The sequence below is a fragment of the Dendrobates tinctorius genome, unplaced genomic scaffold (genome assembly GCF_039654945.1).
Source record: "Dendrobates tinctorius isolate UK_male_01 unplaced genomic scaffold, ASM3965494v1 ptg000005l, whole genome shotgun sequence".
Classification (NCBI taxonomy): Eukaryota; Metazoa; Chordata; class Amphibia; order Anura; family Dendrobatidae; genus Dendrobates; species Dendrobates tinctorius.
Genome location: NW_027361673.1, coordinates 36878004 through 36896645, shown reverse-complemented (window position 1 = coordinate 36896645; position 18642 = coordinate 36878004). Strand labels below are relative to the sequence as shown.

The 18642-nt window shown below is 41.1% G+C and overlaps 1 protein-coding gene across 2 annotated transcripts in view; it reads left to right on the top strand.

Annotated features, from left to right (window-relative positions):
• TMEM108 (transmembrane protein 108) overlaps positions 1-18642 on the top strand; it is a 307039-nt gene that overhangs the window by 65953 nt on the left and 222444 nt on the right. For both annotated transcript variants that reach the window (XM_073569551.1, XM_073569543.1), the window contains exon 2: positions 2834-2947. The gene's annotated coding sequence lies outside the window, so the exon portion shown is untranslated. The remainder of the gene's footprint in view (positions 1-2833; positions 2948-18642) is intronic.

The window sequence follows — 18642 nt, the reverse complement described above, 5'->3', positions numbered from 1 at the left end:
GTGTTACATTAAAGCCAGAAAATATATTACTAAACCTTCCACTATGGCAGAACAATAAAGATGATACTAAACTAGCACAATATATCCTTGCAGCTCGGAAATCCCTGATCCCTACTAATTGGAATTCTTCAACTCTACTCTCTTCTCAACAACTCTATACTAAAATAGACAAAATTTTCCACATAGAAGAATTAGCGGCTAAGGTAAATCACAATACTAATAACTTTCAAGACATTTGGAATCACTGGATCCACTTTAGGACTCAATCATCCTTCTACTCAACAATTGTGCCATAATTTTATTCTATATGCATATCCCAAAGTGCTACCCCCCACCCCCACCTCTCCTCTAGCTTCATTCCCTTCTCTCCCACTCCCCCTCCTCCCCTTCTCTTCAATTTCCATCCTCCCCCTTCCTTCCTCTTTCCCATTTTGATTGTTCATCTCTCTCCCTCTTTATAATGAATATTGAATTTTTCTATATTCTGTAATCCTGAAGTGATTGAGTGTTGCATACAAAACTTACTTAAGTATATCTTGAATGGAAATATTTGTTAAAGGGAATCTGTCACCCCTTTTTTGAGATATCATATAATGATATCATTCAATTGTGTGTCACATAAGGATTCTCTTAGTACTTTTGCTTTTCCCTGACCCCGCACCTTTCATGTCCGGTCCGCTGGGCGGGGCTTATTCACCTGATCCCCCCCTCCTCCCTGTCTTGCTCTATGCATTTCTTCTTGTGTAGAGCGAGACAGGGAGGGGGGCAGTTGAATAAGCCCCGCCCATCAGACCGGACCGTGGCAGTTTGCATACATCTGAACCAATATAAAAAAGGTATTTATGCATGAAAGGTGCGGGGTCAGGGGGAAGCAAAAGTACTAAGAGAATCCTTATGTGACACACAATTGAATGATATCATTATATGATATCTCAAAAAAGGGGTGACAGATTCCCTTTAAAAGCTACTGTTATTGCTTTCAGTCATATCTCACTTCCATTGTTTGTTTCTTTTTAATTTGTTCAATAAAAAGAACTTTGAAAGAAAGACAGTAGAGAGGATTGATGAAGAGCCCAAGCTATCTTTGCTATTTTTATTTTTTTTCCTAAAAACGTTTGTTTGTGACACTTTTAGTTTTTTTTAATTGGGTACTAAAAAAGTGGCATTATGAAGTGGCGTAAGAGATGAAAGTGCTTTCTTTGCTCATAAAAAAATGCTTGCAAGTCTCCCTGAAAATTTCCCTGCAAGGGTCTGATCACCCCATGTAACAGCATTATAGATCTTTATGTGAGGCCATGTTCACACGCTCAGCATTTGGTCAGTATTTTACATCAGTATGTGTAAACCAAAACCGTGAGGGGGTGATAAATACAGACGTGTTTCTATTATACTTTTCCTCTGATTGTTCCACTCCTGGTTTTGGCTTACAAATAACGATGTGAAATACTAACGAAATACTGAGCGTGTGAACGTGGCCTTATTAGTGGGTGATTTGATGCACAGTCTCTCAGGGATTTGCAATCCTATGGGTTATTAGTACCGATCCACACAGTATTTGCGTCCTTATTCAGACTCCTTATGTACAGAACATGAAGCGTTACACATTGTCCATTGAAATCAATGTGTCATTAATACAATTCATGGACAAACAGTGTTTCTGGGGGAGAATACTATTGTACGTACTGTGGTGTAATGACCACTGTGTCCGCTAGGGGGCGCTGTGTGGATGTCCCAAGAGAGGATGAGTGGCAGAATATGGAAGGACTGTTATGTATCTCAAGGTGGGTGGCCTTGAGATGGAGACTTATGTGTTGATCAGCAATGATATTGCTGAGGTGTTGCTTCAATGTGTCAGGGAGAAGTCTCCAGGTAACTAGGGAGATGGGCGAGCCTGGTTACCTACAACCCACCCAGGGGGTGGGTTTAAAGAACACTGTTGTAAAGAGTGTGAGTGGTTGAAGGACCTGTGATGAGGTCATAGTCATGTGACCAGGTGGGCGTGGCTATGGACCATATAATGTGGCTAGGGTAGGTCACATGTGGTGAATGCTGGGACCCGATTGGTCCAGTGTGGAAGGTCCCGCTGAGATGGAGCTTCCTGGCTAACAGCCTGTGAAGTGGCTGTGGTGAATGGCTGCACGTGTCTGAGAGTTCCCAGGGGAGGGAATGAACGTCTGCAGTAAGCTGAAGCAGCCATGAGGAAACCTAGACGTGGGTGAGATAAGTGAGGCTAAGAGAGCCTGTATGCTGGACATTGTACAACCTGTGTGAACAGGGTTTACAGAGTGAAGCTTTGTCATGGACGCTCTGCTGTTTCTATGCTGTTTCCAGTTGCTGCTGTAGGTTTATGATGTTGAATAAACCGCATGGACTATGCTTGTTGTATGGAAAACCCGTGCTGGATCTAGTTTTGTGGCTGCCAAGCGCGTATCCCCTACCCGAATGACAGCGCTACCTCACAGTACAGAATTAAATTGAGCATGCTTATTTTTTGCCCTTTTGGGTTAATAAGAAGCAGATTTTCTCATTTCCTGACATTTAAGTTTGTAGTCTCCCTTTTCATCTGACCGTTCCTCCCTTGCTTTCACATGAAAGATGTTTGGGAACCTTTGATGAGCCGTTATAAATCATTGTCTTGAAGTGAAGTTCATTTAATTAAAACAAGAGAAAGAAAAAAGAATGTGAAATCTTCAGAAAATGAAATATGCTGCTCCGCTTGCCTGAATCATCTAGGCTCAGAGATTATTGAATTAATGATTTGGTTGGTTCAGTGCTAAGCAATGGGTTTGTTGTGTTAAATAAAGATAATGATATTATTTTTTTAATATTCTAGCTCCCATACTTTGTGGAATGGAGGAAGCAAAGCCCACCAGTAATATATGAGATTAAATCAATGGATTATGCAAATATTGCTAAGCGGGACACCTTCTATACATCTCACTCAGAGGTAAGATCAATGGCCTCATGGAAGCAATAACGTATCTGTGACTCCTAAAGCGCAATTGTGTCTTTAAGTATAAAAATCTATGAGGTTTAGCTTACAGGAAATTATTTAACAGGAATACGTAATTAGAAAACGACCTATTGTTTAAATCAGGATTTTTCTGTTCAATGTATTCTTTTAACAAATTTTTGATAATGTATGTTTTTTTTTAGATCACATTAAAAATAAAATTTAGAAATCTTGTAGTTTTACACTTCTCGTTCTTTCAGGAAATCCTTCTATATATTAGCAGTAATGATGAGCAAAGTGTGGGATAAGGTGTTATTGGAGCATGCTCGTCTGCTAACCGAGTGTCTTCGGCATGCTCGAAAAATATGTTCAATCCCTGCGGCTACATGTCTCGTGACTGTTAGCTGCAACACAAGCAAGGATTGCCTGTCTAACAGCCTCGAGACGTGCAGCCGCTGGGACTCGAATATATGTTTATATGTTTTGAGCACGCCGAAGACACTTGGTTATCACCCGAGCATGCTCCAATAACACCTTATCCCAGCACTTCACTCATCACTAATTAGCAGCAATGAACAGATTGTGTTATCCTCTTGTCCTTATATTTTGTACTGAAGCACCTAATGAGCAAAGGTCATTGTGAAGTGAGGTGGGTCAGCTGTAAACCTCACCTAATGTGAATGGTGGATCCCGTGTTTTCAGTTGTGGGTACAGGTGATATTGTAATGCTGTGTCACGGTTCCACCCCTCAGTGTGTCTGGCATGCAGTTACTGACAGCTCAGCCGTCCAATCTGGTACAGGGGCGTGCTGAAGCTGTCAGCATTTTGATTGACAGCTCAACCATCCTATCTGGTACAGGGGTGTGCTGAGCTGTCAATGTGTTGATTGACAGCTCAATTATCCAATCTCAGACTAGGAGGTGTCTGATGTCTCCAAGTGTTCATTATTACGGGTGATTACCAAGCTACTTAACTGAGCTGTTTCTCCCAGACCTCTGACATACATACAGTCATGTAGTAGGTTTGTGCTCCCTGTGCCTTGACTTCTGTATGCTTGATCTTTTGTTGCCTGATCTTAGAATACATTCTGACCATCTGTCTGGTTAACCCCTTCTGCTGTGATCTGTTATCCTCCTGGTATTCTGACCTTGGAATGTTACCTGACCACGCTTTTGTCTCTTCCTTCTGTTTATGACTTTCTCTCCTGGCTTCTGACCTTGGACTTCTTGACTATTCTGACTCACGGCTTGGCTGTGAGACGTGATGAGCGTCACATGCTGCCTCTGATGATAAGGAAACTGCTATAGATGCTTCCTAAAGGGACATCAAGTATGAAAATGCCCCAGTGGCCAGTGTGAGATTGTAAGATTACTAATTTGATTTTATTATGCTTGCTTTCATAAAGATCATGGTGTAAAAAAATTGCCATTTTTTTAGCGCATGTAAGGCTAGTTTCACACTTGCTTTTTTTTGCAGCGCGTTTTTCCCGCAAAAAAACGCATTGAAAAAACGCATACATAAGCATACAACTGCTGCGTTTTTTTCAAGCATTTTTATGAGCATGCATGAAAAAAACGCAGCGTTTTTATGCGTTTGTATGCGTTTTTAGCGCGTTTTTACCGCATTTGCGTTTTTTTCCAACATTTTTAGGTGGCCCCTCTACACTACCAAAACCATGACTTTACTAACCCTAACCCTGACCCTAACCCTAACCCTAACCCTGACCCTAACCCTAACCCTAACCCTGACCCTAACCCTTAACCAAATCATACTTAACCCTAACCCAAACCCTAAACCCTAACTAACCCTAACCCTAACCCTAACCCTGACCCTAACCCTAACCCTAACCCTGACCCTAACCCTAACCCTAACCCTAACCCTGACCCTAACCCTAACCCTGACCCTAACCCTTAACAAAACCATACTTAAAACTAACCCTGACCCTAACCCTAACCCTAACCCTGACCCTAACCCTTAACCAAACCATACTTAACCCTAATCCTGACCCTAACCCTGACCCTAACCCTAACCCTAACCCTAACCCTGACCCTAACCCTTAACAAAACCATACTTAACCCTAATCCTGACCCTAACCCTGACCCTAATCCTTAACAAAACCATACTTAACCCTAATCCTGACCCTAACCCTAACCCTAACCCTAACCCTAACCCTGACCCTAACCCTAACCCTAACCCTGACCCTAACCCTTAACAAAACCATACTTAACCCTAATCCTGACCCTAACCCTGACCCTAACCCTTAACAAAACCATACTTAACCCTAATCCTGACCCTAACCCTGACCCTAACCCTAACCCTAACCCTAACCCTGACCCTAACCCTTAACAAAACCATGCTTAACCCTAATCCTGACCCTAACCATGACCCTAATCCTTAACAAAACCATACTTAACCCTAACCCTGACCCTAACCCTAACCCTAACCCTGACCCTGACCATAACCCTAACCCTAAACCCCCTTAACTAACCCTAACTCTAACCCAAACCCCTAAATTCCATGGTTTAAAAAAAAAAACGCATATGCAAAAAAACGCATACATGAGCATGCCAGTGCGCACATATGCGCATCCATAGGCTATAATGGCCATTTTTAGTGCAAAACGTGCGCATATGTGCGCATGCGCTTTTTTGCAGGGCCAAAAAATGCAACATGCTGCGTCTGGAAAATCCCAACGCACACCCCAAAAAAACGCAGCGCATGAAAATCGCATACATGCGCTGACCAGTGCGCAGGTATGCGCACCCATGTTAAATATAGGGGAAAAAACGCATGCGCAGGTGTGCGTTTTTTTCCAGCGCTAAAAAACGCAAATGTGAAACCAGCCTTACATACCTGATATAAACAATTTGCAATTTTCTGATTATTCCCTTTTAAGACTTATAGTGCTCAGAATGTAAACTACCAACTGTATGTTACCAGTGGTTAGGTTGTCACCTACTATAATACTAGAAGTTTACATGCTCACTAGCACTCACACTTTGCTATTTCCAGGGATAGAATTGCCTCTGGAATATGGATTCTTTGCTTGCTACATTTTGTACATTTTTATTGCATTTGTTCAGGGAGTCTTGGGGGACTTAGTTTCCTTACTGGCGGCTTTGCATGACATGTTTTCTAGTATCTATTCCTATGCTACTTTACTTTGACAGACAAGAACTGTTTAGCTTGTACAGCAGGAGAGCTATGAAGAGAAAGTCAACATGAGAGTGCATTTCTATTGTGACTGGTTCTATATTCTTGTGAACTAGCTCACTGTCCTTGCGAAAGTCCTTCCGTCGTATGCTGAAAGATATCTAATGGACTCATTGATTTGCCTCTATAAGATAACTTTATTATAGAGTCTGATCTGGAGATTTTATGAAATATATTGTACAAAATACATTTTCTGCTTTCCTATATGTTTTTTAGACAGTTATTTGTCTTAAAGCACCACTCCAGCATTTTTTTTATTTCACTGCTGGAATGTTACCACTAATCTAAGTTCCCTGCACCTAGTATTATACTTACAGTTGTGGCCAAAAGTATTGACACCCCTTCAATTCTGTCAGATAATTCTCAGTTCCTTCCTGAAAATGTTTGCAATCACAAATTCTTTGGTATTATTATCTTCATTTAAATTGTCTTAAATGAAAAAACACAAAAGAGAATGAAGCAAAAAGCAAAACATTGACCATTTCACACAAAACTCCAAAAATGGGCCAGACAAAAGTATTGGCACCCTCAGCCTAATACTTGGTTGCACAACCTTTAGCCAAAATAACTACGACCAAGCGCTTCCGGTAACCATCAATGAGTTTCTTACAATGCTCTGCTGGAATTTTAGACCATTCTTCTTTGGCAAACTGCTCCAGGTCCCTGATATTTGAAGGGTGCCTTCTCCAAACTGCCATTTTTAGATCTCTCCACAGGTGTTCAGGTCTGGACTCATTGCTGGCCACCTTAGAAGTCTCCAGTGCTTTCTCTCAAACCATTTTCTAGTGCTTTTTGAAGTGTGTTTTGGGTCATTGTCCTGCTGGAAGACCCATGACCTCTGAGGGAGACCAGCTTTCTCACACTGGGCCCTACATTATGCTGCAAAATTTGTTCGTAGTCTTCAGACTTCATAATGCCATGCACACGGTCAAGCAGTCCAGTGCCAGAGGCAGCAAAGCAACCCCAAAACATCAGGGAACCTCCGCCATGTTTGACTGTAGGGACCATGTTCTTTTCTTTGAATGCCTCTTTTTTTCTCCTGTAAACTCTATGTTGATGCCTTTGCCCAAAAAGCTCTACTTTTGTCTCATCTGACCAGAGAACATTCTTCCAAAACATTTTAGGCTTTTTCAGGTAAGTTTTGGCAAACTCCAGCCTGGCTTTTTTATGTCTCGGGGTAAGACGTGGGGTCTTCCTGGGTCTCCTACCATACAGTCCCTTTTCATTCAGACGCCGACGGATAGTGCGGGTTGATGCTGTTGTACCCTCGGACTGTAGGGCAGCTTGAACTTGTTTGGATGTTAGTCGAGGTTCTTTATCAAACATCCGCACAAACTTGCGTTGAAATCTCTAGTCAATTTTTCTTTTCCGTCCACATCTAGGGAGGTTAACCACAGTGCCATGGGCTTTAAACTTCTTGATGACACTGCGCACAGTAGACACAGGAAAATTAAGGTCTTTGGAGATGGACTTGTAGCCTTGAGATTGCTCATGCTTCCTCACAATTTGGTTTCTCAAGTCCTCAGACAGTTCTTTGATCTTCTTTCTTTTCTCCATGCTCAATGTGGTACACACAAGGACACAGGACAGAGGTTGAGTCAACTTTAATCCATGTCAACTGGCTGCAAGTGTGATTTAGTTATTGCCAACACCTGTTAGGTGCCACAGGTAAGTTACAGGTGCTGTTAATTACACAAATTAGAGAAGCATCACATGATTTTTCGAACAGTGCCAATACTTTTGTCCACCCTCTTTTTTATGTTTGGTGTGGAATTATATCCAATTTGGCTTTAGGACAATTCTTTTTGTGTTTTTTCATTTAAGACAAATTAAATGAAGATAATAATACCAAAGAATTTGTGTTTGCAATCATTTTCAGGAAGAAACTGCGTATTATCTGACAGAATTGCAGGGGTGTCAATACTTTTGTCCACAACTGTACTGGCCACCATCTTTATCTATGCTCTTGTCGGTTCTCCAGTAGTTTGTGACTTGTCGGATCGCTCCAGTGTCTGTTGAGTGATCAGGACGCCACAACTCAATGTAAGTCTATGAGAACCAGAATGAAGCCAAAACGAAGCTCTCATGGACTTCCATTGAGAACGTGTGATCTTTACCTCTGACTTCCGGTCAGTCAGAAGTTGTGGTCACAAGACAGTGGCGCCGGGAAGACCTGAAGACAGCGGCTGGTAAGTATAAGACTAGGGTAATGTAATTGAGATTAGTGGCACTATTCAAGTGCCAAAATAATAAAAAATTTTGGATTGGTGCTATACCAGATTTTTTCTATATTTCTCCATTTTGTTCTCACTTTCCTACCTTCCTATCTACGTGAAAAGTAGGATAATCATTAGGATCTTTTTTTTTTTTTAGAAAGATGCATAAAGCAATTATCCTCTTACATGCTTGCACATAAAATGCTTTAAGGTCTGGTCGTTCAATCACCAAAGTCTGGGATGTTCTTGGTTTAGAAGTAGAAATTAAGTGTCCTCTTTTCAGATCTTAAGAGAAGAAGGTGAATGAAGCTACAGAGGAGAGCGTCAATTCTCTCTCATTGTAATTGACTGACTTTGACCTGCAGCATAATGAGTTGTCCTGTTAAATGGAGGCATAGACTGGTCACATCGATCCTACAGTGTTGGTCTTGAAGAACGTTGTCCAGAATTCTGATTTGTTTTCAATTTGTTTCCGGGACCTAGTACAATGACAGTGACCATCATGTTTTGTAATAAAAAATAATATGGGTAACATGTTGAATGCAGTGATATAAAAAGCATTTCTCCCCACCGAGAAGTCTCCTAATCTACACTCTTAAGACAAAATCTAATCTTAATAAAAATAAATACAAATAAACATATATCACTGTCTTTCAATTGTTTTTTCTCAGACTTACTATAAGCTGTCATCTGTGTGTATGTGAGGAATAACAGAATATCTGATTATTACATGACATGTTTCCTGCTTTTTTATCAGTTTTAACCTCTATGGACTCTAGGTCTAATTTATTTGCAGTTGTTTAGTGGGTATCCAGCTGCGATGATGTCCCCCATTCACAGTGCAAAAAGACAGAAGGAATTATTGCTCTCCAGTTTCTCTGTAGCACATGTGTAGAAGCAAGAACAACATATTATGTAGTAGTACTCAGCAGTGTATCTGTGAATCAAGCACTGAGATAAGAAAGCAAATTTATATCCTTTTCTCAGCTATTGGCTGACTGACATCTTCTCTCTACTTTCCCCAAGCAAGCATTATGCCGCTTTTAAGTGCAGGAAAAGCAAAGAAGTCTCATTATTGCCAGCTTTACTGGTAGATTGAGTCTAATGGTGGGCATAATGGAAACTCTGAGTGGTACATCTTCAGTAAATAGTAGCAAAGCAAGTAATGATATGAGAGAAGAGGACAAAGGTTTGGCTACCTCTTTTGTACAGTGGAGTAACAAAGCAATTTTGCTCTTCTGTTTGGTTCAAAGGATCTATAGAATATAGGGAGTCTTGAAAATGTACATTTGAGTCAGAGTGAATTAACTTCACTGATATGTTAAAATGCAATTGCACTTTCAGGTAACCTTTCCGTATCCACTGTCATGTATGTGTACTGGATGAATTCCTCCAATTTTGGCCATTATAAGACTTGTATCCGGTGATTTTAGTAGTTTTCCCCCTTCTCAATAGAATCCTCGGCATTATCTTTTTTCTTTCTTTTTCTCATTCCAGTTTCTCCACCCTCTCCATTGGCTTTTATTTTCAGATGATACAGGGAGTTATTCATAAAGATGTTTATGCCAGAAATCTTAATAATTCGCAATATTTTTGTGCAACTCAGCAGTTGGGCAATAATATTGCAACCTTTGTGGTTTATATGCTAGTCCCAACCAGCTCCACCAAACTAAGCACAGCATGAGCAGGACGGGGTATGGTCACGTCGGCCCATCAAATTCATCATAAGTTATGTATGGCGTAACTTACTCTAGAAATTTCTGGCAACAGCAGCGCACGCTGAATATAAGATGCACCTGATTTTCACACCACTAAATGAATCCGATCAGTGCGCACCAGCGAGCACTTCTTTAATACTGGAGGGCAGTACACTGATCTTAAGGAATCACCCCATAATTTGTCAGCTTGCCTAAGAATTAGGCAATATTAATAAATATACCTCGTTGATTTCATTGAAGTTTGCTACCACAATACGTACAATAGAAGTATCCTATTGGTTATGGAGGTAATTCATGTCATAGCATAAATTTTGAGAATCCAGGTTAGATTGAAGTCGTAGTCAGTAGAAATCCATGTGGATTTTTCCCAATGTCAATTTTCGGAGCTAAAGGAAACATCCTATATTGAACTTACATAAGGTAAATGCAACTTAAGGAAATCACTAATGTGGTATAGAATGTAGATCTATGGTCCGAAGTCTATTAGTGTTGCGATAAAGAGCACCTATGGAGGACACAATGCAGAAATAAATCACATGAAACATTTCAATGGGCACTGTGCCATGCTTCATTTTACCTTTCCTGTGATCAGTTTATCCTAGGAATACCCTTTTAACAAAAAGAAAAGCAGCCAAAAATAAAGAAAATGAAAATTATAAATCAATGTAGGGATCCTCGCTTTCTGGCAGTGGTACACACACTCACAAAGTCTTTATGGCAAACAGGAAGGTTTATTACAGCTCTTAAACTTCCAGCAAATGAACAGAAAACAGAAAACAGCCTTTTCTTCGGCATAAAAGTTGGAAAAGAAACAAACACAGTGCATACGGTACAGTGTCCAGCAATGTGGTTTCACACATATAAACTACAGTCCACACTTCTGTCTCTGGCTGAGACTAAACCACAGTAAAGGTCTTTCCATCTCTCATACCCAGACACTGAATGAGGCAGCTGAACTGGAATTATGGTAACGGCCAGTCTTACCCAGCTCTTCTGGCCATTCCTAAACCCTGGACTCAAAATCTGGGCCCATTAAAAAAATGATCAGAACGCTCCATGCTGAAGCCTGCTTCTCTGGGTCCTACATCACTGAAGCTAGCCAACTCGGTGCCACATATCTCCCATCCAGGACCTGTCCAGCTGCAACCTTATACCACATACTTAGAAATGTCATATAGCTAGTAAACTGTTGGCAGCGGATTATTCAGGAAACTCTCCAAGCGTGTGACAACAGAGCTTCTTTATTCAGAAACAAACAGGAACAATATATGATAAGCTTAATAGATCAGGAATAAATCATTTGTGTGTCTCTATCTGTGCTACATCTACAGCAGGCTGCTTCATCTTCCATACACAGACACAGGAAAACGGAAACTACAGTCACATGCTCTTCCTGTGTGAGCCTCTGAGAGTTTTTTTTTACTTTATAAATAGCATACAAATATAGCAACTAAACACTCATACACAGGAATGGAGTTGCTGCACCAAACATATTCCAATTCCCCCACTCAACAACTACTTATACTGTAAAGGTACTGTCACACTTAGCGATGTACCAGCGATCCCGACCAGCGATATGACGCGGTCAGGATCGCTGGTGCATCGCTAAGTGGTCGCTAGTGAGCTACCACACAGGCAGATCTCACCAGCGACATCGCTGGGGATGGGGGTTGCTACTTACCTGTCACACTAGGCGATCCTGCGTCCTCCCGCCCGCGTCCATGCTTGTTGCTCGTCTCTCCACAGGAAGCGCCGCAGGAAGCTGACGACGAGAAACAGTCTAGGACGTTCTCTCGCGATCAGCGATAACCAGCGGGGGAGCGGGTCGTAGCTAAGTATCAGACACAGCGATGTCGCTAGCAATATCGCTATAACGTCACAAGTTATAGCGATATTGCTAGCGATATCGCTTAGTGTGACAGTACCTTTAGTCCCATTGCAGTTCTGAATTCCACAAACTTGGCTCTTGATAATGGCTTTGTCATACCATCAGCTATCATCTTGTCAGACTCGCAATAAACAAACTCGAGTACACCATGTTCCACAAAGTCACCTAATTGTTGATGTTTTACATCAATGTGTTTAGTCCTTGCACTAATCTTCTCACTGCTGGCAAGTTTAATTCATCCTTGGTTGTCCTCATAGATAACTGTTGGTTGAGCTAATGGCTTGCTGAAATCTTTCAAAAGTTGTTTCAACCAAATTACTTCTTGACTTGCATAAGCAGTAGACATATATTCTGCTTCTGTAGAACATAATGCGACTGACACTTGTTTAGTGCTGCACCAAGAAATTGAATTTTCTCCTAACTTGAACAAGTAATCACTTATTGATTTCCGATCACTTGAATCTCCAGCCCAATCTGCATACACATAATCCCTGAGAGTGAGATCTCCTGATGCAGAAATCTTAAGATTTAGCCTTTGCGGTTCTTTAAGATATTGAAGAATTTTCTTAGTTGCATTCCAGTCTCTTTGACCTGGCTTGCTTACACGTTGGCAAAGAATTCCGACTGTGGCTGTGATATGTGGACGAGTTGTAGTTGCTATGTACAGAAGCGCCCCCACTGCTTGTCTGTAACTCTCAATGCTGGGTAGCAGATCATCTTCTCCTTCGAACTTTAAGTAGGATGGATCCATTGGTGTTGACGCACCTTTGGCATCTGACATTCCAAACTGGTTTAGTATTCCGGAAATTTTAGAACTTTGGTTGAGAAGAAAACTCCCATTTTCCTCTCTCTGGATTTGGATTCCCAAATAATATGTCACATTTCCAAGGTCCTTAGTTTCAAAGTGCTGGTTGAGAATTTCACCTAGCTTTGCAATTTCTTTTTCATCTTGATGAGACATGACTACATGTTCTACATATAGGAGAACATACATCTCCTCCTTCGCTACATTTTTCCTATACAAATATGGATCAGCTTGAGATCTTTTAAATCCTTCATCCATTAAAACTTTGTTCATTTTCGAGTTCCAACCTCTTGCCGACTGCTTAAGTCCATAGAGAGATTTTTGTATTTTACAAACAAGGTGCTCTTCAGCCTTTTTAATATATCCCTCGGGTTGGCTCATGTACAAGTCTTCTTCAATGTCACCATGTAGGAAGGCTGTATTGATGTCAAAATGTCTCACTGTCATCTGTTGAATTGCAGCTAAGGACATTAAAGTTCTGAATGTGGTTTGCTTCGCAACTGGAGAAAATGTAGCATCATAACCTTCACAATACTTTTGTGAGTACCCTTTTGCAAACAATCTTGCCTTAAACCGGTGAACTTTACCTTCTGAGTGATATTTATTTTTGAAGACCCACTTACATTCGATAGCTCTTTTTCCTTGTGGTAGCTCAGTGTGCTTCCATGTCTGGAGTTGGTGAAGGGACTCAATCTCCTCATTAGTGGCATTTATCCACATCTGCTTCTCGTGAACAGGCAGTTTTTGCATCTCTTGCCATGACTGTGGCTCTGGTTCAGGAAGTGTTCTGACCATATAAAAAAGGCATCTGGCTGGGATACCTTTGTTTGGCCTTTCTGATCTCCTGACTGGAGGTTGACTTGGTTCTTCTGTGTCTTCCTTGGTGACTTCAGAACTTATCCACACTTCAGTGTTTTCCTTTTTGGCATCTGGGTTTGATGATTGAGATTCTTGTTCTTGCTTCTTAGGTTGAATAACTGGTGTAACTTCATGGAATTTGAGTGATACAGTGTTTTCTTCAATCATTACATCTCTGATGATTGTCGCTGTGTTGGTCTCTGGGTGCAGGATTCTGTATGCCTTTTGAGTTTCGCTATAGCCCACCAGGACTCCTTCCTTTGCGTGTGATTCCCACTTGGAGCGTTTTTTCTTGGGAACATACATAAACATTTTGCTTTCAAATATCCTGCCATTCTTCAGGTTAGGCTTCTCGCAGTTCCATAGCTCAAATGAAGTTTTATTTGTGGCTTTACCTGGCACTCTGTTTTGAAGATAGCAAGCTGTCATGATGGCCTCTCCCCCAATACATTGTAGGTAGATTTGCATTAAACAGCATACTTCTTCCACTTTCACAGAGAGTACGGTTCTTTCTCTCTCCAAATGCCATTTTGTTCTAGGTTGTATGGAATGGTAGTCTGGAACATGATTCCATCCTTTTTCAAAATGGTTTGCACCTTACAACTTGTATATTCGGTTCCATTATCTACACACAGACCTTTTGGCATTCTTCCAAATTTGTTAGACACTACAGCAAGATATTCTTCAAGCTTCTGTGGAACTTCATCCTTACTGTGAAGCAGGTAGGTGACAGTATGTCTGGAGTAGTCATCAATTAATGTGAGAAAATATATTTTCTTGCTAGGAGTTCAAACACTCATTGGACCGCATACTGTACATCTGTATGTATCAGATCCAGAGGCTGTGCAGATCTAGTGGTGCTTATTTTAGGAAAGGATTTTCTTGACATTTTCCCATTAAGACAGCTAATGCACTTCATCATTTGACTACACTGGTTGATTTCAATACCATTTGCAAGTTGAGCTAGTCTTACTGCTTCTGGGTCTCTGTGCCCAAGACGTCTGTGCCATACATGGATACAGTCCTTATGTAGATCTTGTCTAGAACTGTACACTCTTTCTTTGCATTTTAGCTGATAAAGTTCATTTTGGATTTTTCCTTCTGCAAGAGTGTGACCCTTTTTTGAGATGATGCAGCTGTTATCTCTAAGGGTATCTACATTCCCTTTTGCGTGAGCTTCTTTACTGACCGAAGATTGCTTTCAAGGCTGGGAACATAGAAAACATCCTTTATTTGGATCTTTCTGCTTTATGCTGAGTAAACTGGACAGTGGAGGGAGCCGTGTACTACTCCTTTTGAAGTCATATAGTAACCATTAGCTAAGATGCCCTTTTCTGACTTGCTTTTCTTAAGGTCAGTGAAGAAATCCTTTTTATTTGTCATATGACTGCTTGCACCAGAATCTATACACCATATATGCTTTGCAGATGGGCCTGTACTGGCATTAAATGCAGCTACAGCACATGCAGAATCTTCTTTTATAGCTGTTTTAACCCTTTGATAACTGTTCTGCTTTTTAAGCTGACTCATTCTTGCTTTCCAAATTCTGCAGTCTGCTTTAAGGTGGCCGGGCTTTTTACATACAAAACAAACACTAAGATTTCATCCATTATAAGTTTATGCTTAGAACATACAACACTGCCCTTCACCTCTTCAAACAAACCTATTTCAACACCCTCATTACCTCACTCTCCAAGAACCCTAAACGTCTCTTTGACACTTTTCATTCCCTACTGAACCCAATAGTGCAGACCCCAACCACAGATCTTCGAGCCGACTATCTGGCCAATTACTTCAAAGAATAAAAAACAAATCTGAACTGAGACAAGTAAGTTAATGTGTATGCACAATGTAAATGCATTTTAACACATGACCATTAACCAGAGAAAACAGAAAGCAAAAAACACAAATATCCTGAACTAAAAGTAAAAAATATACTGCAAATAATGCATAAAGGTAATAATAATAATAAGGGTATTTAGTAAACATAATTTTGATCAAAATAATGTACAAGCCATCCCACCACGTCACGGCAACCCTTGTGGGACAGTCCCTACTCTAGTATTTAAAACCTTATCACTTGCCAAGTGGCGTGAATGTGAACTGTTCTGCTTTTTAAGCTGACTCATTCTTGCTTTCCAAATTCTGCAGTCTGCTTTAAGGTGGCCGGGCTTTTTACATACAAAACAAACACTAAGATTTCATCCATTATAAGTTTATGCTTAGAACATACAACACTGCCCTTCACCTCTTCAAACAAACCTATTTCAACACCCTCATTACCTCACTCTCCAAGAACCCTAAACGTCTCTTTGACACTTTTCATTCCCTACTGAACCCAATAGTGCAGACCCCAACCACAGATCTTCGAGCCGACTATCTGGCCAATTACTTCAAAGAAATAATTGACCATATCCGACAGGAAATTATCTCCCAATCACCTCATACCATGCATTTTCCTTCCTCCCCCACAGCATCTAGCTCACTCTCTGATTTTGAACCAGTCACAGAAGAAGAAGTAAGCAGACTCCTTGCATCTTCTCACCCAACCACTTGCACTAGAGACCCAATTCCATCACATCTCTTCCAGTCCCTTTCCCCTGCTGTCACCGCCCACCTTACAAAATATTTAACCTCTCTCTCTTCCGGTATCTTTCTTTCCTCATTTAAGCATGCCATCACACAGCCATTACTTAAGAAACCATCCCTCGACCAAAACTGTGCCGCTAACTATAGACCTGTCTCTAATCTTCCCCTCATCTTTAAACTCCTGGAACGCCTGGTCCACTCCCATCTGATCCGCTATCTCTCTGATAACTCTCTTCTCGACCCTCTCCAATCCGGTTTCCGCTCTTTACGCTCTACTGAAACTGCCCTCACTAAAGTCTCTAATGATCTACTAACAGCTAAATCTAATGGTCACTACTCCATGCTAATTCTCTTGGATCTCTCTGCAGCATTCGACACTATGGATCACCAGCTCCTCCTCACTATGCTCTGCTCCATCGGCATCAAAGACACCGTTCTCTCCTGGTTCTCCTCCTATCTCTCTGACCGCTTCTTTAGTGTATCTTTTGCTGGCTCCTCATCCCCACATCTTCCACTTACTGTTGGGGTTCCTCAAGGATCGGTTCTAGGCCCCCTACTCTTTTCTTTGTATACTGCCCCTATTGGTCAAACAATCAGTAGATTTGGTTTCCAGTACCATCTCTATGCTGATGACACCCAATTATATGCTTCTTCTCCTGACATCACGCCAGCCTTTCTAGAAAACACCAGCGATTGTCTAAACGCTGCATCTAACATCATGTCCTCACTATATCTGAAACTGAACCTGTCAAAGACTGAACTCCTTATGTTTCCTCCATCTACTAATGTACCTATGCCCGACATTGCCATTTCTGCATGTTGTTCCACAATTACTCCCCAGCAACATGCCTGCTGTCTTGGGGTCATACTTGACTCCGAGCTTTCATTCACCCCCCCACATCCGATCACTAGCTCGTTCTTGTTATCTGCATCTCAAAAATATTTCCAGAATTCGATCTTTTCTTACTTTTGATTCTGAAAAAACTCTTACGGTTTCTCTTATTCATTCTCGTCTGGACTATTGTAACTCTCTACTAATTGGTTTCCCTCTTACCAAACTCTCCCCCTCCAATCTGTCTTAAATGCTGCAGCCAGGATCATATTCCTCACCAATTGTTACACCGATGCCTCTACCTTGTGCCAGTCATTACACTGGTTACCCATCCACTCCAGAATCCAGTACAAACTTACGTATAACCCTCACCCACAAAGCACTGCACAGCTCAGCACCAGCCTATATCTCCTCCCTCATCTCAGTCTACCACCCTACCCATGCCCTCCGTTCTGCTGATGACCTGAGGTTAGCATCCTCAATAATCAGAACCTCCCACTTCCGTCTCCAAGACTTTACACATGCTGTGCCAATTCTTTGGAATGCACTACCCAGGTCAATACGATTAGTCCCCAATCCCTACAATTTTAAGCGTGCCCTAAAACCGTATTTATTCAGACTGGCCTACCGCCTCAACACATTAACCTAACTATCCCTGGGTGGCACAGTCAAAAGTTTTACCATAACCAGATTCCCTGCATCACGTTCCCACATGCTTTAAGCATCTATTATCCCTCTGTGTCCGTACTGTTACATACTCAACACTATGGCTGGTCTGAACAATGAAGGCAACTGTTACCACCCACCTTTCGTGTCTCCCTTTTTTTTTCCTCTTAGATTGTAAGCTTGTGAGCAGGGCCCTTATTCCTCTTGGTATCTGTTATGACCTTTGTGATTACTGTTATGCTATTATGTCTATCATCTGTACAAGTCCCCTCTGAAATGTAAAGTGCTGCAGAATATGTTGGTGCTATATAAATAAAATTGCTATTATTATTCATGAATTTCTTTTAGCTTGCTCTTATATTTAGGGAAATCTCGTGTCTTTAATGCTGTTTCTGCTCTGGATTCAATACTACTGCTTACATGCTGAGTTTTTCTCTTGAATTCATCCACAAGGTTGCCTTTAACATACTCTAGTGTCAGCTCATCATCTGGCCATGCATCTACTGCAGTCATGAGTGTGTCATAATTTTCTGGAAGACCACTTAATAGGAGTGCAGCAGCATGAAAATCTTTCAATTTCTTCTCCAGTACCCCTGAGATGCTCCACAATCTCTAGGGTGTTTCTTATATAGTCCTGCATATTCTGTCCATCACTTAGCTTAGACTGATACAGCTTTCTCATGAGATAAAGCTTATTGCTGAGATTTGATCTTTTATGTACTTTTTTAGTTACTCATCCCACATCTCCTTTGCAGTTGCACTCTTGCATATATGCACAATCTGATTATCATCTACACTGAGGGAGATCGTGCTTTGTGCTTTCTGATCGTTCCCTAGCAAATTATCTGGTAAAGGATGAGGCACTCTTTCTTGAGTATATTTCCATGTACATTCTCTTATGAGC